General features: G+C 46.1%; 2 long non-coding RNA genes across 4 annotated transcripts in view; one reads left to right on the forward strand and one right to left on the reverse strand.

Moving 5' to 3' along the window:
- Window positions 1-22252, reverse strand: part of LOC309368344 — a 313140-nt gene that overhangs the window by 111280 nt on the left and 179608 nt on the right. The gene's annotated exons all lie outside the window — the stretch shown is intronic.
- Window positions 20075-22252, forward strand: part of LOC309368347 — a 49004-nt gene continuing 46826 nt past the window's right edge. Inside the window, exon 1 of the long non-coding RNA XR_014167714.1 lies at window positions 20075-20809. This is a non-coding gene — a long non-coding RNA (uncharacterized lncRNA). The remainder of the gene's footprint in view (window positions 20810-22252) is intronic.

The following is a 22252-nucleotide window of genomic DNA, read 5'->3' on the forward strand; positions in this document are numbered from 1 at the left end:
TGAGATAATATTCAAATATCTTTACATATACATTAATAGACAAAAATATTTATATATATTCAACAAGCCTAGAAATTATTTGTTCCAGGTTAGCGTTCTCAAGCCCTTAACAACTTTCTAGCACAGCAGCAATAAGAGACAATGTAACCATTTTCCAATACATTCCTGTTCATTTTAATAGCATGTGCTCTCAATAAAACACTCACATGTTATATTGTTTTGTTTTTCTGGTGCACACAGTGAAAATTAAGAGTGTGTGTGTGTGTGTGTGTGTGTGTGTGTGAGAGAGAGAGAGAGAGAGAGAGAGAGAGAGAGAGAGAGAGAGAGAGAGAGAGAAAACACATATCTGAGAAGTTTTGCCCCTGGAATAGCTTCCCAGTGTATTCATAAGGCTCACAATGAACCACAAGAAAATACCTATCAGTGTGAAATGCTTTGAATATTGGAAAGTGCTAAGTGTTCTTATCATCATACATCCACCAGAAAAAAATCATTTTCGCCCTAATGAATAGATTTGGGGAATACACCTGGTAAGAGCTCCCTTACAATTAAAATGTTTACACAGGTAATCTTCCTGCCGTTTTGAGTTTCAGTTTTCATTTGGCCATTGCTGTTTTGCCAGGGTTAGATGTGGTTTAAGTGATACCTATGAGCAAATCGTTGTATCTCAGCCGAAGAAAATGACATTTGGAATCTGACCACTTTACTAAACCACTCGCCACATCTAAGATTGAGATGATGAAAGACTCTTCCCTGGGTGCCTGCTCAAAGGTTGTCTCGGTAAGGCTGAAAGACACCCCACAGGAGCTTGAGGAATTCCCACTAATCGTATCCAAGTGGGAGTGAATGACCTGAGAGAAGGGTCAATAGAATCAGGATTGACTTCAGGGTCCCAAAAAGAAACATGAAACAGGAATTGACACAGATCATTCTCCTGGGGAATCTTCAAGTCCCAGTGTAAATGTCAAGTCAAAATCAAGTTTATTTGCTTAGGTTTAAACAACAGTTTGAAAGGCCTGTCTCAAAAGCCATCGGGGGTTTAACATTTAATTAAACCTCCGAAAGCCCAGTCGCAACCACCTCTTGCTACGTATCCAGCAAATTGTTTTCAGTATAAATGTGTGTATAACATGGTAACTTAAACGTATGATAAATTTAAAAAGAATCAGATCCCCTAATTATAAAAAAGTAAAAAATTCAGCTTTCTGAATAATCATTTTCAGAAGCTGCTGAAGAATATTTTCGAGAATATTTTCCTTTCTGCTTGTTTTGTCTATGATGCATTTATATATCGAAGAACAGAGCATTATCCAGATTTAAACAGCTGCAACACCTGCACAGTTTGACCTGGACTTTCACTGATGCCATTGCTTAAATGGCACCTGAGAATTTGTATTAGTAGATGAACTTGATGCACAAGCACTCTCAACCTACTACTGGACAATCTGTGGGGCAGGGTGTCCCAGGGTATCAGGTATTTTAATTGCCCTTCCTGTTCCCTTAAGGGACGCGGGTAGTGCTGTGGGTTAAACCACAGAGCCTAGGGCTTGCCGATCAGAAGGTCGGCAGTTCGAATCCCGGCGATGGGGTGAGCTCCCGTTGCTCGGTCCCTGCTCCTCCCAACCTAGCAGTTCGAAAGCACGTCAAAGTGCAAGTAGATAAATAGGTACCACTCCGGCAGGAAGGTAAACGGCGTTTCCGTACGCTGCTCTGGTTCGCCAGAAGTGGCTTAGTCATGCTGGCCACTTGACCCGGAAGTGTACGCCGGCTCCCTCGGCCAATAAAGCGAGATGAGCGCCACAACCCCAGAGTCGGCCACGACTGGACCTAATAGTCAGGGGTTCCCTTTGAACCTTTCCTCTAACTTGGACAGCACAGGGCATGGTGGGTGTGCGAAACCCATGACCTCAGAAAAGAGTTGCAGCGTTGGCACAAAGTGTCCAACCACAGCTAGTATTTTGATTCCGTAAGTCAACATGAGAGGCAATTTATTTAAAAGGGGCGCTTGCTTAGACAAACAGCCTCACCCACAATGATTCCTGGTACAAGCTCAAACAGGGCCAAATTGAGTTGCCAGGTTGCAACCCAAAGACAACCTCTTTATCTCTAGATCTGCTGCTGATCAGAAGATGAGGCAGACAAAATTGTGCACTTTCATTTTCTCCTAATCAGCTAAAGATACAGACACAGCTGCTTCATCAAAGTCAAAGCTGCAGTTCAGCTGCAGATTTTATGTGCACACATACATACATACACACATACATACATGCATACATAAATACATACATATGTACATACTTTGAAATTAACCAAATAATGCATGGGCCAAAGCAGACTCATTGTGCTACTACCACACATTTTTCCCGAAGGTATGCACTGTCGATCCTGGTGTTCCATCCAGGGGGAGTGAAAGCGGCAGCCATTGTCCCTTCCATTTAAGACCACATTGCTTCTGGCTCTAAAATATCCCCCATCACCAGCTATTATGTGGTACAAAAATCTTAAATCTCTCTCCCACATGCATTTCATGGTCACCAGCAACTCTCCATTTTTCTCCATATCGTATAAACTACTTGATGGCCACATTCCAACCTTTGTTCCTCTTTAATTTGCTTCATGAAATTATATATATTTTCCCTTGCTTTTAAACAATTTACTTTCAATTAATTTGTTACATTTATATCTCATGTTTCTTCTCAAAGCACACCAGGGCAGCAAACACATTTTTCCCATCCAGTTATATTTCAAGTAGATCCCGAACTCTCCTAAATTTCTTCTCATAGTTAATTACTCCTGATTTGCAGCTTAATCTCGAATTTATCCAAGAGAGGGCCTTTGCAACTGGAAATACTCTGCCTCCCATCCTGATCCCTGAAATGGTCTCACTGGTCTCTTCTCCCAAGTCAATAAAGCAGTTACTCCCCCCCCCTTAGTTGGGGGTGAAAATAAATCTTTTTCCTCACAACAAGCTACACATACACAATTAACATGTGGCAGCTAGACTGATGACTGGGAGTGGCCGCTGAGACCATATAACACCTGTCATGAAAGACCTACATTGGCTCCCAATATGTTTCCGAGCACAATTCAAAGTGTTGGTGCTGACCTCTAAAGCCCTAAACAGCCTCAGTCCAGTGTACCTGAAGGAGCGTCTCCACCCCTGTCGTTCAGCCCTGTCACTGAGGTCCAGCTCCGAGGGCCATCTAGCGGTACCCTCACTGTGAGAAGTGAGGTTACAGGGAACCAGGCAAAGGGCCTTCTCAGTAGCCCACCCTGTGGAACGTCCTCCCATCAGATGTCAAGGAAATAAAACAACTATCTGACTTTTAGAAGATATCTGAAGGCAGCCCTGTTTAGGGAAGTTTTTTGTTTGATCTTTTATCACTATTATTATTATTATTATTATTATTATTATTATTATTATTATTATTATTATCTGTTGGGAGCCTCCCAGAGTGGCTGGGGAAACCCAGTCAGATGGGCAGGGTATAAAATAACAACAACAACATCTGATCTAACTCCATTTTCATCCCATGCAGGAGGACTTTATTTTTAGTGCTGCTTATATCCTTAATAGTCATCTGGAATGTCAGCTGCAAGGGAGGACAGGCCAATACCTGCAACTTTAATTATGGTGCAGACAAGCAAATGTTAGCAAGTACGGTTCCTGGAGGCCTCTGCTCTTGATCACTAAGGAATTTCATGAGGGAATTGCCTGGAAACCTCAGGTACCCAATACACGTTGCATATCTGGCCCATAGCATCATCCCAAGGCCACAACCCTCACTGGTTCTGCTCTGCACAATCCCCTTGTGGTTTTGCCCGGTTGGAATGTGCCCTTGAATTGTGGTAACGGCTCTTGCATGCCTGGATAAAGAGAGGGAAAGAGGGAGAAGAAACTTCTGGCTTTTGTAGCTGGAATGTAACCCCATACCAACTACAGTGCCCAGAATTCTTTGAGGGAGGAGGGAATGTGCTTTGAATTTGCTTTAAAGCAGTGTTTCCCAAACTTGGCTCTCCAGCTGTTTTTGGACTACAACTCCCATCATCCCTAGCTAGTAGGACCAGTGGTCAGGGATGATGGGAATGCAGGAATGATAGGGATGCAGCCCTACTGTACAGAGATAGGAGTCTCATTTGTTGCTCCAACCATTTTTGTCTCTTGCTATACCCATTGCTGGGATGTGGGTGGCGCTGTGGGTTAAACCACAGAGCCTAGGACTTGCCGATCAGAAGGTCAGCGGTTCGAATCACCGCGACATGGTGAGCTCCCGTTGCTCAGTCCCTGCTCCTGCCAACCTACCAGTTCGAAAGCACATCGAAGTGCAAGTAGATAAATAGGTACCACTCCAGCAGGAAGGTAAACGGCATTTCCGTGCACTGCTCTGGTTCTCCAAAAGTGGCTTATGCTGGCCACATGACCCGGAAGCTGTAGGCCGGTTCCCTCGGCCAGTAAAGCAAGATGAGCACCGCAACCCCAGAGTTGGCCACGACTGGACCTAATGGTCAGGGGTCCCCTTTACCTTTACCTTTATACCCATTGCTAGCAAGCAGCTCCCAGAAGGTTGCCCAAGGGAATGAGGCCCACCCCAAAGACCCAGATAAAGATGGGGCTCTTGTGTTACAGGGCTGAGCAAGACTGAACCTGCTGAAATCTTTCCTTCAGCATGACAACATGTGATACGAGGGCTCTGCTCTCCTCCACATCTGGTCATCTGAGCCAGGACAGGTGCTCACTTTGAATTGTTTTTTAAGCATAGAAACCCTTTGACTAATTTCTTCCCTGTAGAATTCATTTTTATTCCTGGCAAATCAGAGAGGCAGAAACAAAAATAAGAATAGCTACCTTGAGGTTACTGTGTGGGAGCAGAGGAGGTTTTGAGCAAGAGGGAAACTTGTGCCCTGCAGTGTTTTAAGCTTTGCCAGAGAAAACTACTGATGCTGATTACAGGAGAAAGGTGGGAGGGCAAAGGAGGCCTGGCTCATTAACTGTCCTCTGCAGTTTTGACTCTGCTTTGTTTTCAAGAATAAGTGTTGCACACTGCCCCTTACTGTGGACAAACTGCAAGGTGGCAATCTGGCCATTATTGTTAAGCAAGTGTAGCTAAACCCACACTATGCAGGGGGTTAAATAAAGTCAGCAGAGTATACATCAGCAGACTTAGGGGGGGAAAGGACTTACATGGAAAGATGGAAATGGCTTACTTAAGCCACATATAGCTTGGCTTATCAGTAGCTCAAAGCAGAGGTCACCAAACTTTCTGGGCCCATGGACTATTTGCAAGCCACATGTACCCTGCAACTATGCACACATGCACCACAACTGTACACGCTTAACATTCCCTCACGTCCCCTACCCCACAATAAATTAGGCTTGGGAAGGAAAGTATGTTGCGAGGAATTCCTGGTAATGATTGAGAAGACGCTGAAGTGAGGAGGCTATTAAACTTCCTCATTGCCAAGTGACATGATTTCCCCTCCCCTCCCAACCAAAAGCTAGATAATTGAATCACAAATTACAGCAACTTGTTGTGCAGACATTAGCAGGTGGTGACATTTGTCTCTAGGCAGTGAAAGCTTCACCTCCCCCTTGTGTCCTGAAACCCTGGCCTACCTGGCAGCAAGTCAAGCCCAAAGTCAATCCACGCAAGCAAAGTCCAAAGGTCAGGAAATGCAGTCCAGGGTCAACCCAAGCCTGAAGTCCAGCAGTCAGGATACAGTCCAGAGTCAAACTCAAAGCAGTCCCATGGAGGTTTTTTAGGAGCACCCAAGCCAAGGCCCATCAACATGGGCAGTTGAGCAGACACAGCACCTCAGCTCTGCTTCCTTTGTGGGCTTTACATGCTGATTGCAGCATCTGGACTTGATGAGGCATGTGACCCCCACCTGTTCCAAACCTACGCCAGCTGAGGAATCACATACCTTCTCCCAGAGAGCAAGCAAGCCCCACCTGGCCAGCTAAGGAGCTTGCCTGCCTCAGCCTCCTAGAATGCCCCTCCCACTGCTCCCTATGCCTCAGAGCCCACAGTGATCATAGAGACAGGGGCCCTTCTGTCTCTGGTTCCTGCTGCACTGGATTGCTTTGCACTGACACCCATCCCTTCGCCATTCTTCGTCACCCTGTGAATACTTCCTTCCCCATCCCATTTGCCCCAATGTGTCCCAGTTGATACGATACGATAATCTTTATTGTCATTGCCCCATACAGAACAACGAAATTGAAAAATCTACACCAGACATTCAAAAACCAACAAGCCTGCTATCCCAGCCTGGTTAGCCCATAAAAACTCTGATACCCCATAATTAAATACAATATATTCCCGTAGAGACTACCTTACACTGCATTTAAAACCAGAATCACATTTGAATAAAAACTGTTTCTAGTCTTTATAATGCTGTACCTTCTTCCAGAAGGCAGAATCTGAAAGAGATCATTTCCGGGGTACGCACTGTCCTGCACTATCTCTGCAGCTTTCTTATGGCACCTGGAAGCATAGATTTGATCCAAAGTGGGAAGAGTGCACCCCATTATTCTCTCCGCAGTCTTTACAACCCTGGCAGCATTGTTTTTCCCCTGACCGTGCAGCTCCCAAACCGCACACACAGACCATAAGTTAATACACTCCCAACAGTACAATGGTAAAATGCCATCAACAGGTCCTTTGAGAGGTTATTTTTCTGGAGGATTTTCAGAAAATATAACCTCTGCTGTGCTCTCTTCATCAGGTCTTTGCTGTTTTCTCCCCAGCTTAGGTAATCTCTCAACTCCATTCCCAGAAATCAAAACACCAAGGCCTGTTCCACACACTTCCCCTCAATAATAAGTGGCTGAATATTCAATTTACATTTCCTAAAGTCCACAATAATCTAAAGTCCCGGCTACACCCCTCTCCAGCACCCTCTTCCTCCCCTTCTTCCTCCCCATTGTCCTGCCAGTCCATGACGCCATTAAAGGCACAAGAACAGGCCTGGTCTTTCTGTGGTTGGTTAGCATCCTTTGGAGGGAGTGTAACCCTCTCAAGAGCAGGCAATCTTCCACCTATCTAGTCTAGGGAACCAATCACTAACAGTGCCTCTGTCTTATCTGGATTGAGCTTCAGTTTATTGGCTCTCATCCACTCTATTACTAAGTCCAGCACATCCACTTCCATGCCTGTAGATGTAAAGAAGTGGCTTCATATAGATATTAAACCTTTGGGGCAGTCTAAAATGGCAAATGCCTAACAGTTATATTCCCTGCTTAACACTAAGCCAACCTATACATATGTTAGGCAGAGGATTTTATGGGAAATGTTGACTTTCTACACCTCTCATAAGCAATCATTGGCATCAGCAATGATTTATTTTCTTAACTAAGAAGTGATGGAGTACAAGGCTACCCTGAAAAATCAGCTCCTCACCCTAATCGTAGATAAGTAGGGATTGGTTGCTCTCTTCATGTGTTCAAAGCACTCTTAAGAGGCCTTTATTTTGACTTTGCTATCACATCCCAAAGCTGAAAACTGGCTTTGCAGAACCCTTGCTAAGGTGAAGTTCTGCATCTTCTATTGTCAAATTTCAGGCTAAAGATATTCATTTCCCTGAGATGTGTTCTGAAGAGAAGATGTGGAAAACTAAATTAAAATTGCCATTGGAATCACTATGGGTGATAGCCAACTAATTCATACTCAGACGAGACTCATCTAAATTAAATGTTTTAGGTCAATTGATTTCAATGGGTCTACCCAGAGCATTACTAATGTTGGATATTTAAAGCAATAGATAGACTTAATATCTCGTTAAACTAGAGGGTCAAAGATACTTTTTAATGCCAAGCCCTCTGTTGATAGGCAGGATTTAAGGAGTTTGAATTTGAATTTACATTTAAATTGTCTCTTTGTTATGATGCTTGTCATAACACTGCTTGTCACCACTGTGATTGCTTTCTTCACTGCCACCACCCCATTTCTCATGGGGACACACGGAGTCCAGAGAAATGTTAACATTAACAAATTATCAAGTTTATTTTAAAACGCAGGAACAAGCTTATGGTTTCAGTTAGTTTTTCTTGACAGCTTCTTAATCTTAGTTCCTATCTATCTGACTCCACCTAACAATTCCTCTCACTCTTTCACAATACAACTCGACCAACCCACTGCCTGTTCCTCCCTCTTCCTTCTCCAATTCCCAAACCTCAACTGCCTTTCAAAACCTCCCACTCTAACTTTGACTCCTCCCTTGCATTCCCACTGGCCAATCACATCACACTCATTTAACCCTTTCCTTATGACCCACTTAGGAGGAAAACGCCACTGCCTCACTCCAGACTAGGTAAGGATTTGGAGTTGTCCACATGAGAGGCTGCCTGTCGCTTCATTTCCTGCCCCTTTCCTCCCCGTGTCCTGTACTCATGGCCGTAGTAAAAACATGTGAGAGAAGTGGCAGTTTAATAGTCAGAAAATGTTTGTGGAGATTCAGATTTCTATCTTTTTCAGGTGTGCTTACTCAGCCTAGATTTCAGACTATACCCACAGAATATCTGTCTGGTAAATTCTTAAGCAGACCAACAAATGGCCATCTCTGTAGGTGGAGAAGGGCAGATCAAAGACTTTGTGCACCATATCCTTAATTTCTCAGTTTAGACGATTCAGCTAGAGATAGATTTCTTTATTTGTTTCAGAATTTTTCCAAAGGTCAGCCAGGTGACTTGAAAATTAGGTGGTTGTTGGCACGTAAACCTCTCTGCATCAGTGAACAACCATCTATTTTTCAAACCATCTGATTGGCTAACTTTTTTTTTTAATAACTTTTTATTGGATTTTATATACAAGGATTATAGGAATAATAAATGAAACAAATAATTAGAACAAGTCTTCTCATATCATTTGTATATCACAAAAATAGCACAGTCAATTTGCAGTGATATCTACAACATATGGCTCATTATTAGCGGTCAGTGTGTGAGTTCTTGGTTCATGAATTGGTTTAAATGCAAACAAAAACGAAGGAGAAACAGGATAGAACAGAGTTAATAGATAACATTCAACATTGCATAGCTAAATGCCTAATCAGGAGCCCTTGTGGTTGTGCTTAGATTAAGTATGAGTAATAGTCATTTTACCTCTTATGTTACCAATGTAACAATATAAAGTGTTTGTATATTGATGAATATGAGAGGAGGGTTCAAAGTCAAGATAATAATTTATGTTTAAATATAAATCGAATCATAATTGCCGTCTGAAACCTTGCCATTCAGAAGTCATGGCCTTTTACACACTAGCAGTTTTTATGCTATTGATGCAAAACGCATAAATGTCGACAAATTCACCATACTCTCTGTAGGTCGAACTACATAAAGATATACAGTGCATCTTCAGATTACCTATGTTCCTTCTCCCCAAATCATTGGCAATGTGGATGAGAGAGATGCAGAAATGACGGCAGACTCTGTGCATGTGTGTGTATGGTAATGTGAAGGTTTAGTATTGAAGTTCAGGAAGACCACAGCAGATAAGGGCTTAGAGAAGTATTGTCCAAGCTTGGGTCTTCAGGTGGTGTTGAACTACAACTCCCATCCTTCCTGACCATTGATCATGATTGCTGGGTGTGATTGGGGTTGTAGACCGATGACATTAGGAGGGTCCAGGTTGGGGAAGCCTGTCTCACCCTGGAGATAAAGCTTGTTACATAAAGGATTTTTCCTGAAGTCAAATGTGCTTAACAGCTGTCCATGGAGGCACAGGTCAATTCTGTGTCCAGGGCAGCTGTTTATCAGCTCCATCTGGTATGCAGGCTGAGACCCTACCTGCCCACAGACTGTCTCGCCAGAGTGGTGCATGCTCTAGTTATCTCTTGCTTGGACTACTGCAATGCGCTCTACGTGGGGCTACCTTTGAAGGTGACCCGGAAAGTACAACTAATCCAGAATGCAGCAGCTAGACTGGTGACTGGGAGCAGCCGCCAAGACCACATAACACCGGTCTTGAAAGACCTACACTGGCTCCCAGTACATTTCCGAGCACAATTCAGAGTGTTGGTGCTGACCTTTAAAGCTCTAAACGGCCTCGGTCCAGTATATCTAAAGGAGCCTCTCCACCCACATCATTCTGCCCAGACACTGAGGTCCAGCACCAAGGGCCTTCTGGCGGTTCCCTCACTGAGAGAAGCCAAGTTACGGGAACCAGGCAGAGGGCCTTTTCGGCAGTGGCACCCACCCTGTGGAACGCCCTCCCAGCAGATGTCAAAGAGAACAACAACTACCCGACTTTTAGAAGACATCTGAAGGCAGCCCTGTTTAGGGAAGCTTTCAATGTTTAATAGACTATTGTATTTTAATATTCTGTTGGAAGCTGCCCAGAGTGGCTGGGGAAATCCAGCCAGATGGGTGGAGTATTAATTATTATTATTATTATTATCATTATCATCATCATCATCATCATCATCATCATCATCAAAGCTCCTTTACCAGAGGATTGTAACAGGAAAAAAATCCTAATACCACCACCACTACCTTCACCAAAGAACCTGTGAGCTATATCATTCCCTTATTTCATGCCTTTTTTAGGACAGGGCCCAAATTACTAGGATTAAGTGCAAGGCTGGAGATGCCTTTCCAAGTCAATAGTTGCTACTTATTTCCAAGGCATGCAAGGCTGCTCCTGGGAGGCACAGTGTTGTCTCCATGTGCAGTGGGAGAAATGACTGAAAATGACCCCCTTTGCATGTGCTTCTTTATATGATAACACGTCTAGGAAAATCCACTGCCTTTGGCATCAAAAGTAAATGCTGCAACAGATATATTGTTATATGTTGTTCCATATACAGTTCGTATATAAAAACAGAAGTATGATTAAAAGTTGATGAGAGACTGTTTATAAATCTTGATTGCTTCATAATTTTAACTTTGAGCAACATTTTTATCATAATTATAGGCTTTCTTTAAGCATTTATGCAGATTGTTTTATTCAAAAGAGGTCTTATTTCATTTCTGTATAAACTATACTCTTAGTTCTTCATAAAATAAGAGCCTGTGTTCACATAGGGGCAGTTTCATCACGTTAAGTGCCTCACAGTGCTACAACACCAGTAAGCATTCACAATTACTGTTTCTTTAAAACACATTTTAAAACAATGCAAATGTTTTATTCTAAGCTCCACAGGGCATCCCAAGGGGTTAAGACAGACTGTAAAAAAATTGTCTGTTTAGAGCTTTTTTTTATCAGGTAATGTAGGCTTGTGCCAAGATAGTTCTCATATATCTGTTTTCTCAGTTGCAGGGGGAATCAAATATTGAGGGGGTGGGAGAATGAACTGAGAAATGAGGAATACGTGGGTGCAAATGTTACCTGATATAAAAGTAGTAATCGGTTTAGAATGAATAAATTGGAAGTAGCATGTAAGGCAACTTGGTCCTCCTGTCTTGCCTCATACAGATAGCACCAGCAGAGACCACCCTTTGCAGGATTAAGGAAGGGAGAAGGAAGACAGAAAACAGAGAGATGTGCAAGGGTAGAACATGCACAGCCCTTCTGAAATGTGCCTAAATCCCCAAGGTCCTTGAAACTATTCATTCCAAGCTATTGTCGCCTCCTCATACTACTATAAATTTTTCAAAGCGTTTGACTGGAACAAATCCAACAATTCCATTAATTGATTTGTAGACTTCATATAACATAAATAGGCTGTAATGTTGGGTTAATCAGTGGCAGAGCTGGGAGCAGAACACAGAAGCCCAGTGAAATGATTCATTCTGTTAGGAAGAAACGCATCATGAGTGCTTATTGTCTCCTGGGCCAACAGTGTCATTGCCCTGGGAAACACTGTAGATGTACCAATAAGGATCAGAAGAGGGTGCTTCCCTCTGACGTGGCAAGGACTCCCCACCTGATGTAACAGGGGAAATGCATGGAGTTCAAGGGTAGTCATTTGTACATAGTGGCTTGAGAAGACACAGAAAAGACCCGCAGGGTTTCATGGAGTGAAACACGTTGCTTTTAAAACAAACTGTTGTTCAAACAGTCATAATCAGTAAGCATAACTTGTAAGAGCTGAGACAGTGTTGTCGCTCACTGATACGTTTTTAAAGATTTGCAGGGTTGAAACCTTGACACCAGAATCAGAATAAACAGGTCCTACATACATTGCCAGGGGACGCAGGTGGCGCTGTGGGTTAAAGCCTCAGCGCCTAGGACCTGCCGATCGAAAGGTCGGCGGTTCGAATCCCTGCGGCGGGGTGCGCTCCCGCTGCTCGGTCCCAGCGCCTGCCAACCTAGCAGTTCGAAAGCACCTCCGGGTGCAAGTAGATAAATAGGGACCGCTTACCAGCGGGAAGGTAAACGGCGTTTCCGTGTGCGGCTCTGGCTCGCCAGATGCAGCTTTGTCACACTGGCCACGTGACCCGGAAGTGTCTCCGGACAGCGCTGGCCCCTGGCCTCTTAAGTGAGATGGGCGCACAACCCCAGAGTCTGTCAAGACTGGCCCGTACGGGCAGGGGTACCTTTACCTTTACCTTTACATACATTGCCGTTGGGCTACAACTTCCACCATCCCTGACCATTGGACATGCTAAGACCTGACGGAAAATGGAGCTCAACAACCAGTGCTGTAACTACAGGGAGCAAGCTGGGGTGGGGATGGCTGCAGAGGGGCGCCATTGAGGCTCCCAGCCTACACCCCCCCACCTGTGTGTGTGTGTGTGTGTGTACACAAATGGGTGTGTGTGCCAAGCTGGGTCTTTGACCCAGGTGAAATAATGCCTGACAGCATCTCGAAAGCTATAAGCTCCCCCAACCTTCCCTTCAGACAATGTGCTTTATCCTCTTATCTGAAGCTAAGACTGAAAAGCAAGACAGTCAGTCTTAGAAGTTGTCCAGCTGCTATATAATCCCCCCCCCCCGCCCCCCAAAAAAGTATCACCTAAGCATAGGTAGACTGGATATTTTTTTGAAGCTTTACGAGCTATTTTTATCCGGGCTGCTGAAAGAATTGCATGGGCTGCCAATTTGTTACTGCTGATGGGACTGCTGGTGACTTATGAGACTCGACTCAGCTTGGGAACGGGTTATGTAAAAGAATGACTCCCCCTGTACGGATCTATCCACTCACTACCATCAACCAATGTCACCTTGGACACACTGCATCTTGCAAATATTCATCTTTGAATATTTCAGTCGTACCAATAGGCTAAAAAACAGTTTCTATCCGTGAGCTGTTAGGCTGCTGAACGGAAAATAATATAGTGCAACTGACTTTCGGGGATGGTGTGTTGTGTGACACGACAAGCACACTGAGTGCAATGAGATGTTCGGGGGGGAGGCTCGGTTAATTTCATTGTACACAAGTTGTACATTGACAATAAAGGTATTAGTAGTAGTAGTAGTAGTATCTTACAAGCACTTAGAAATGGGCTTCCTCTGTAGTGACCCCCACTTTGTGCAACTGTCTCCCTCTTTATATCTGGCTGGCACCCACAGTGTTGATATTTTGTTGACTAGTTAAAACTTGTTCTGTTATCTCAGGCCTTTTATACATTATACCAGTTTTTATCACCCCTTCAATATGGCAGATATAGATTCATAGATATATAACCTAATGTTGTTTAACCCCTGAAGAACGAAGAGTGTATCAAAATCCACTAAAGTTTGACTAGGAAGGAGTGGTGTGTTCAATAAAGAGGGGTTTATTTCTAAGGGAGAAGCATTCTAATGTTTTCTCCTGTTGATCTTCTCTTCTCTTATCTTATCTTATCACTTTGCAACTAAGTCCCACTCTGAGTAGACCCACTGAAATGAATGGACCTAAGTTAGTCATGCCCATTATTTTCAACAGGTTAACTACAATGGACGATAGCCAACATTAATCACACTCAAAGCAGACCTATTGAAACCCATCTGATTTCAGTGGGTCTGCTCTGAGTAGGGTTAATGATGGTTATCACCTGTTGTAGGTGGATTTCCGGCTATGCAAGGAGAGAAGAAGGCCCAAAATCCAGCTAAAGTTCATGGTGACTAGCTTGTTTGCTTGCTTCAAGTGTGTCTTACAATGTAACAGGTAATACTTATTCAGAGGCAAGTCCTGCTGAGCTGAGTTGGACTTTCTCAAGGACCAGCAGGTGTTTTTAGCATTGCAACCTTTAGCTGAATCTTGTTGGCTCTTCCTTCTCCATTTCCAATGCCCTTATCTGTGCTGTGTCCTTGGCTTTCTTATTTGGTGTAAACCAGAGCAGTTCCATCAGAGGCATGGGAGCAAATAGTATTTATTAAGGTCCAAATCGAGGTTTTGACATCTGCCATCTTTCTGCAGACAGAAACATGAATCCTTCCCTTAAATCACAATGTCCCCAATGGGCTTCATTGTAATTTTATTTTACAGCTTCCCTTTAGGTTCATTGTCTGCATTGCTTCCAATGGCACTGCTTCAAATGCAACGACCCCGTGGGACTTGAGTTGCCTTTTATTTATTTCTTTTCCTGATGACACTGCAGTTACAGAAGCCTCAGATCTATACTCTCAGGCAATTGTGAGGGAGTCAGGCTGTCAATGGACTTCATTGCCAGACTTCATAAAACTGCCAAGGTTGATCAAAATTGCATAGCTCAGGCCAAATCCATTTCAAATCTGACGATTAAAGCGGCTTAATTCCAGTGTACAGAAAGATAAGGAGTCAGGCTCACAGGCGAAAGGCATTCAAATCTCTCCACAAATATCCTATGAAGGAGGACTAATTTGTTATGAGAACATTGATTCATTAAGGATAAAAGGTCCAGTTATACCCACCCAATACTCACTCACTCTCTCTCTCTCTCTCTCTCTCTCTCTCTCTCTCTCTGTGTGTGTGTGTGTGTGTAAGGGATATGTAATATGCTGTTAGATGGCTTTGCCATCCCCCCAAGAAAAACAATAGTCTCAGATGCAGATGGACAAAAGCCATGGTTTCATTTCCCATTCACTTGTGGTCAAATCAACTGTGCAGGCTGCTTCACTCATTGGGCTTAGATGCACATCTAAAGATGCTTAAATGCACACTTTTAAAAAGTGAGGTGCAAATGTGACACAGTTTGCACATCTATGTGTCATGCAACTAGAAGACAGGGAGCCATGGTGGTGGTGCAGATCCTTGCTGAATTAGCAAACCTGGGTTCACCTCTGTGTGATGTGAGCATAGGAGCCAACTCCTAGGGGCTGAGGTCCCTTCCCATCCCCAAAAAATATATTTGAGGGGGCTGCCGCCCAGGTTGATGGTTATTGCCATTCAAATGGTGCCTATGTGTTGCATCTTGTGATCCATTATGTGGGGTGGGACTTACCTGCCCCACCCCCAAATTTTATTCAAGTGGGCACCCCTGGATGTGAGGAATGGCCAAGGACACATCACTTGGACTTGGGCTTCCAGTCTTCTCTAGATAGTGTAGTAGCATTCTGATCCTACTCAAAACTGCTCTTGGAAGCAAGTCACATTGAATGTCATAATATTGAATCAACTATTATTTAGGGTTCAGGTGGAGGAGTTTTCAAGACCACTTTTTGCACAGAATAACTTTAATCAAACAAAGTTAATCTATGCTTGGTGTTTTTTTTTACAAAAAATGTTTGGTTTTTCTGGTTTGGTTTCATGTGTTTTGAACGAAATGTTGGAAATTTAGCTGGGTTGTTTGGTTGTTGTTGTTTACAGTTCATGCTCATTAAACAACCTGGACTATTGCTGATTTCCTGGGCCAGAAAAGACAATCATACTTTCTCCCCCAAAACGGGGAGGGGTAAGGTTTTGTCCTCAATTCTAGAGGGTCAAAGATCCCGGTGTAAAGGGGGTTTTAAAACAGTACAGAAAAACTTCACACCAGCCCTGTTTTCAAAGAGACTGTGATCTCAGCCATTTATCCGGGGGAAAGCGGAAAGACGGTTGGTTCAAAACGAAAGTGAGTCAGAATAATTTCAGTTGCATCATTTGGGTGCCTTTCCTTTACCGAGATTGAGTTCGTTTCTTTTTTAAAAGACAAAAACAAAAACAACCTGTTCAGTGGTGATTGTGAAAACATATTCCGAACTAACCCGATTGTGGAATACATATTGGCGATATCTGACTTTTAAAATAAATACCGTTCAAAATTATATTTCTGTTCTTCTTCCCGCCCAAAACATAAATAACGTTCCCTTTTTTAGGGCATCTTTTTTCAAGGCGCACATGACTAGTTTAAAGGGTGAGGTTCAGCGTTCCATGAAGAAGTTACCTTTCCTTTAAAAAATATATATTTTTACAAAGGATTGGAAGATGCGAGAAATGCTATAATAAACAAAGCGCTTCCGAGCTAGAAAGCGTCAGCGTGACATTATTTTTTTAATGTATCCGTACATCCACACTGTTAACGTCACACTTGCCCTGAAGGAAAGTAACATACGATTATTTACATATTTCTATTAAGTGTACAGAGAGATATATGAGGGCACCCTACGGATCCCGAACGTAGAAATGTTCAAGTAATTCAGGTAACACGTGCACGTACAATCGCAGCCTAGCCTGAAATCTAAGTTGCAATTCATAGATAATTCAACCGATAAAATTGTTTTTAAAGGCTTCTCTGGCCTCGCTGGTTCATTATTGTGCATTGGATCATAATAAAATGAGTGTAGAATTAATCCAGGCAAAACAGCATACAGATATGGGAAGGGTGGCGAAGAACCCTTAATCCTAATTTTGGGACATTTATTTCTCTCCCTCCCCGCCCCCCACCCGGAAAAAAAGAATGTGAAAGAGCGCACTGATATCCTATGTTGAAAACTTTGTAGCGGGGTTGGGAAAATAACTCTCTGGATTTCTGTATGGCACCTATCCTTAAATTAAATTTAGCTGTGTGTGTCCCCCGCCCAGCTCCTACTCTTGGTGGAGGTTGCTTTCATAATCTCGTGCAGATGAATTGCGCCACGTTTGCGCTCCGATCCTGAACGCTACCTAAGACTTCCAAACGGCTGAGGCCGATCGTCCACGCGGCGCCCCCTCTTCCCTCGGTACCAGGGAATCCTAGAATAGGTCGCTGATCCTTCTACACGCTTGGTAATTGCGGTACACCGAAGAATCTGCTGCCTCCGCCTGAGACGGGTCGCCTCTCACCCAAAGCCCTAATGGTTGGGCCGGACGCGCTTCCGTGGAGTCCAGAATTTATAAGCGCCTTTTGGGGATAGGGGAGCAGCGGGTGTCCGAAAGGTCTGCGCCAGCTTTGAGGCTGCAACGAGCGCTCTCTCTCTCTCTCTCTCTCTCTCTCTCTCTCTCTCTCTCTCTCTCTCTCTCTCTCTCTCTCTCTCTCTCTCTCTCTCTCTCTCTCTCTCTCTCTCTCTCTCTCTCTCTCTCTCTCTCTCTCTCTCTCTCTCTCTCTCTCTCTCTCTCTCTCTGTGTTTCTTTCGCTTGGAGACACATCTTTTAATAGCTCCCCAAACTCAGAGTTCACCCTCGCGTCTCTTCCTTTCCCCACTGTCCTTCCAGGGTCTTACAGTAAGAACAGCGAAACCCTTTTGGAGGAGGAGGAGGAGATAGAGAAGGAAATAACCCGGCGCGCGCGGTGGTTGGGATGTGTTTCTTTTTCTTTTCTTGTCTTTTTCCTCTCCCCCCCTCTCCCCCCCCCGCCCACATCTTTCCCTGGCAGCGCTCCGCCCCCGGTATCTCTCCGGTCCCTTTCCGTCTTTGTCCTGGGCGCGCCCCCTCCCAAGTACAGTTTTTCTCATATTTCCCTGTTTGAAATGTAAGGAGGCATCGCTATAATTTGGAGGTCAGGTTTCTAAAGACGCCTCCTTTTAAATAACAAGCGCAGCCGGCGGAGACTGTCAGGGTGTCTCGGTTTTGTATACGGTTTACTCACTGGCACCTATTTTTTTATTATTCTTTAAAAATAAAAAAGGAAGAAAAAAGAAAGAGAAAAGTGTGTGGGCTAAAACTCAATTTCACATCCCACGTTTTGTATGAGATGTAGGTTTGACATCTGTTTGCCAGAGTGTTTTGCACTTAGCCTAACACCCACTATTAAGTGACAAAAATTGTGGCAGGTTGTCAAAGCCAGCTGACTGACAGCTGCTCCGCTTTACAAAAAGAGAGGCAGCCGGGGAGGTGCGGGGAGAGAGACACCATTCAAATATTTGCAGGGCTGGGAAGCTCGCTGCAGTGCCATCCCCCATTCTTTTCCCTCCCCCCCCCCCCCTCTGAGCGTTGCAAAACAGAAGTCACAAGTTTTGAAACTGGCGATCCCGAATGATTCGGTTTGTTGCAGTATAAACAAGGCAGGAGCGAGTCCCAACCGTGAACAGCGCTCCCGCTCTCTGGATAAGCCGGAAAGTCTCCCGGAAAGTAAACCCACTGACTTCAGTGGGACTTGCTTTCCAGGTTCAGCCACGAGCTGGGGCGTCGAAACGAGTCACTTGGTCACATGTGCGCAGGAGGGCGCTTCACACCTCCGCGGAGATCCGGATCCGAGCCTTCCCCAAAGGATTCCGGATGATGCCAACTTGCGCGGGTTTACTTGGGAGTAAGTTCCAGGGAAATCGACAGGACTTACTGTCAAGTAAACCTAAAGTCAAGAATGACCCGTGTTCTCTCGCCACCCATTTCGAGACGGAAAGAGAAGCTTTTTGTCGGCTTTTAACGCGCGACAAACGCTGCTAACTCGCCCGGAAGGAGGCGATGGGGCGCAGCTGGATCCTGAGAGGTGCTGAGGGGCCCGCTTTGAACTAAACGGCCAATGGCTCCGCAGCGGATAATAAAAGCGACCCACTTCCGATCTGGGTGTTTTGACTGGATTTTATAGATAGAAATATTTCCCCGGCGAGGTTGCGTGCGCGTGTGAATGCGAACGGTGCCCACTTTCAGCGAAGTTCAGGTCAGGAGAACCGCCTGAGAGATGTAGCCGCGCTAGGAGAGAAAGGAAGGAGAGGGTGTGAGGAAGGATGCCTGCTGGGGTCTTTTCTGGCGCAAACGCACAATTTTGCAGCGCGCAGAACAAGATGCCGCTTCGCGTTAGGATACTGTCCTTTGGGGGTTAAACTAGAGGGAAGGGAGAGGCAAGGAGGACGTTGCCCCTCCTCTTCAGCGACGCCGTGCATCCTTGGCCTGCTTGAAGTGGGGGAGTCTCCCCGCCCCCACCCGTGTCCCCATAGTTCGCGCGCACGACTGATAGGGACAGCGGCATCCGGGACTGGGACTGGCGCAGAAGAGCGCTCTCCTGGCATCGCCGGCGCAGCGGGTGTTTGGTGTCCATTGGACTAGCCAGTCTAGACGCAGCTCAGCCCCTATTGCTAGGGAAAAGGACGGGGGCGGGCAGGGAGAATAAGCTCAGAGGGATGCCGCCGCCAACCCCCCAAAAAAACTTGAGGGGAGGAAGTAAATACTACTACTACTACTACTACTATTATTATTATTCCGTCTCGAGACTGCACATTCGCTGTTCTTAAAGAAAGGGGCGGCAGACAGTAACCTCAGAAGTACACACCTAGAGAATAAGAAAACTGGAAAAGTTTTATAATTAGAATAATGTTAATAGTGCAAACGGTGGCGAAGCCTCTGGTGAGGCTTTCGGAAAAGAGGAATGAAAAGTTTAAGTGGGTAGCCGGATGACACACACAGAGTAGCCCTAATGGACGAAAGAAAGGGGGAGAGAAACCCCCTGCCGAGCCAGCCCTCCGGGAGGCGGGAAAGGGGCGCCGAATCACTTTCCCTTTTAGGCGGAAGGGCGCGCGAGGGAAAGTGGGATCCGCTCTCAGCGGGCGCAGAACGCTTGAGAATAGGGGAAAGAGGGGGAGAAGAAGGGATCTTAAGCTCGGATCCTAAACGAAACGAGATAAGGATAGCCCACGGAGCCCGGTCTCAGATAAGTCCGCCACGAGGTAAAAAGGCGCAAGACAGGTAGACGGAGCAACTCCGGCTCCCAAGCCGGGCGCTGGAAGGCGCCTCGGAGGAGAGGGGCGCAAGCAAAGAAAGTGGGCCAGGATCCGCGCGGGTGTGCGCAGAAGACGGAGCGGGAACTTGGGGGGGGGGAGCGGGCAGGCGCGCAAGGGATGCCCGGGCTCCACCTCCCTTCTCGCCGCGTCCCAGCTGCTCTCCAAGCAACTGCTAGGTTCTATTCACCGTCGAGACGCGGAAAGGAGGGGGAAAGTGGCTATTTATTAGAATACTTGTTTGGTATTGTTCCGCGCCACACAAAAGCGCTTCATTATGTTCCAGGGTTGGGAGGGGGGATGAGAGAGGAAGAGAAGGAAAAGCGGGGAGTGGGGGGAAGCCCTTCCCGCTCGCGCGCTCGCTCTTGCTCGGGTTTGTTTGGTTTCTCTCCCCCCCCCCCCTCTCCAGACAGAAACAATAACTTGAAATTGTCTTGAAAGTCTTCCTCTTTTCTTTTTGGTATCAGTAATAAATTTCATTTCCCAGCCTCTCTCTCCGTGTGTGTGTGTGTGTGTGTGTGTGTGTGTGTGTGCGCAGCGCGGTCGTCTATGTGTATGAGAGAGGGAGCGAGAAAGAGGAGAGAGAGAGAGAAAGAGAGAGGGGTGTGCGTGAACGAGTGTCTGCGCGTCCGCTGCTCGGCGCTCCGGGCTGTGGCGCAGCGGTTGCCGAACCTGCCATGGGCAGGGTGTGGGTCTGGGGAGAGAGAGAGAGTTAAAGCGAGGGAGGAAGAGGGTCGGTTACCCCGGGGCCAAAGCCAGAGCCGCTGCGCACCGCTTGCGCCCGCCTAGGGATCCAGCCAGCCAGCCGAGCGCTAAGGAAGGTGGCCAAGGCAACTCGCCCTGCGCTGCCCTGCGGGAGAGGCTGCGCCCCTGCCCTGCTGTCCTCTCCGCAGTGGGGGGAAGAGAAGAAAGCTGGAACTGTAAGTGTGCCTCTAACTTTGGAAGGGGGGAAGGTGGGTGGGTCGCCCTGCGGGGTGGGGTGGGGGTGGGAGAGGGAAAAGGGGGAGGGAGGGGGCTCCGCCAGGAGTTTCCTGAGGGGGAGGCGCGCTTGCAACTTTCGATGAGGCTACAAAGAGCTTTACGTTACTGCTTGATCGATGGGGATCCATGTGGAGATGCGTGACGAGCGGGGGGGGAGGGGGACCTTCACTTTTATGATAAAAGATTTTAAAAAATAAATGACCCACCCCACACATATACAGAGAGAATCTCTCTCTCTCTCTCTCTCTCTCTCCAGCAAACACACACACACAGCCCACTCCCCAGCTCAGCGGGACAGTCGAAAGGGTGGGTGGAAGCTCAGCAAGCCGACTTAAATTTTGTTCGGTTTTTACGCATTTTCTCCCCGGGCAAGGGAACTGCGAGTGGGAGGGAGGGATACAGGCGGGCTACTTTTTGGTGTCAGGGGTTGGTTTCCATTTGGGCAGAGAGCGGCAATTGACATGTCCACGTGGGAAGTCAGGGTGTGATGGCGGGAGGGGGGTAGGCTTGAAGAAAGCAGAAGGTGTTCGGGTTTGCGTGACCCCGCGGCCTTAGCCAAGGCAGAAAGAAACTTTGCCTACTCTGGGATCGGCTCTCTCCCAGGAAACGCGGCTCTAAAGAACCTAGTTACAGTGCTTTGATGAAAACGCCGCAAACAGTCGCCAGCGAGTTTTAGCAGGGGTGGTGGGAGAGGTTAAGGAACCCGCCCCCCCCCCCACACACTTTCATGTAACCTGAGGGTCGCCCAGAATGTGACACGACCTCTTGGCCGGTGGAAATCTATTTCCCTTCGTGCTGAATCCCAACCCCGTTAGGTTTTCTTGAGCAAAAGACGAGGAGACCCCTTCAATCGATAAACCCACCACGTTAAAGACGCTGTATGTTTCCAGCCGCAGAGTTTTCTCCCGCTTTCGCCGGAGGTAGCTGAACCGGGTTGGGGGGGAATCTGGACCAGGGAGGTGGTTCAGGAGGCACCGCCAGAAGCCGGAGATCTGAGCACCACTCAGTCTCGGGAGAAAACGGATCTGGCTCCTGGCAGAAACAGGTGTTTAAATGTGATAGCAGCTTCAGTCAATTAACCCATTATAAACCCGTTTGAGCGCATTGATCCCCGGGCAGCCTGGAGAAGGGGAGGGGGTCGCCTTGAAAGCCTCTTTGTTCAAAGGGCAAAGTGGTGTCCTGATAGCCTACCTAGAAGAGAGAGAAACGGAAAGGGGGCAGAGGAAAAGAGAAAGGAAGAGAGACAAAACGTCTGCGCCGGCTTTGAGAGCAAAGATCGCAGTGTCAAATGTGCGAGCAGGGCGCAATCCTGTGCGCACTTACTTGAGCATCATAGGGTCACACAGAGTCAGTGAGGATGCGGGAGGAAGAGGAAAAGGCCG

This window comes from Podarcis melisellensis (genome assembly GCF_964234715.1).
Source record: "Podarcis melisellensis genome assembly, chromosome: 4".
Taxonomy (NCBI): Eukaryota; Metazoa; Chordata; class Lepidosauria; order Squamata; family Lacertidae; genus Podarcis; species Podarcis melisellensis.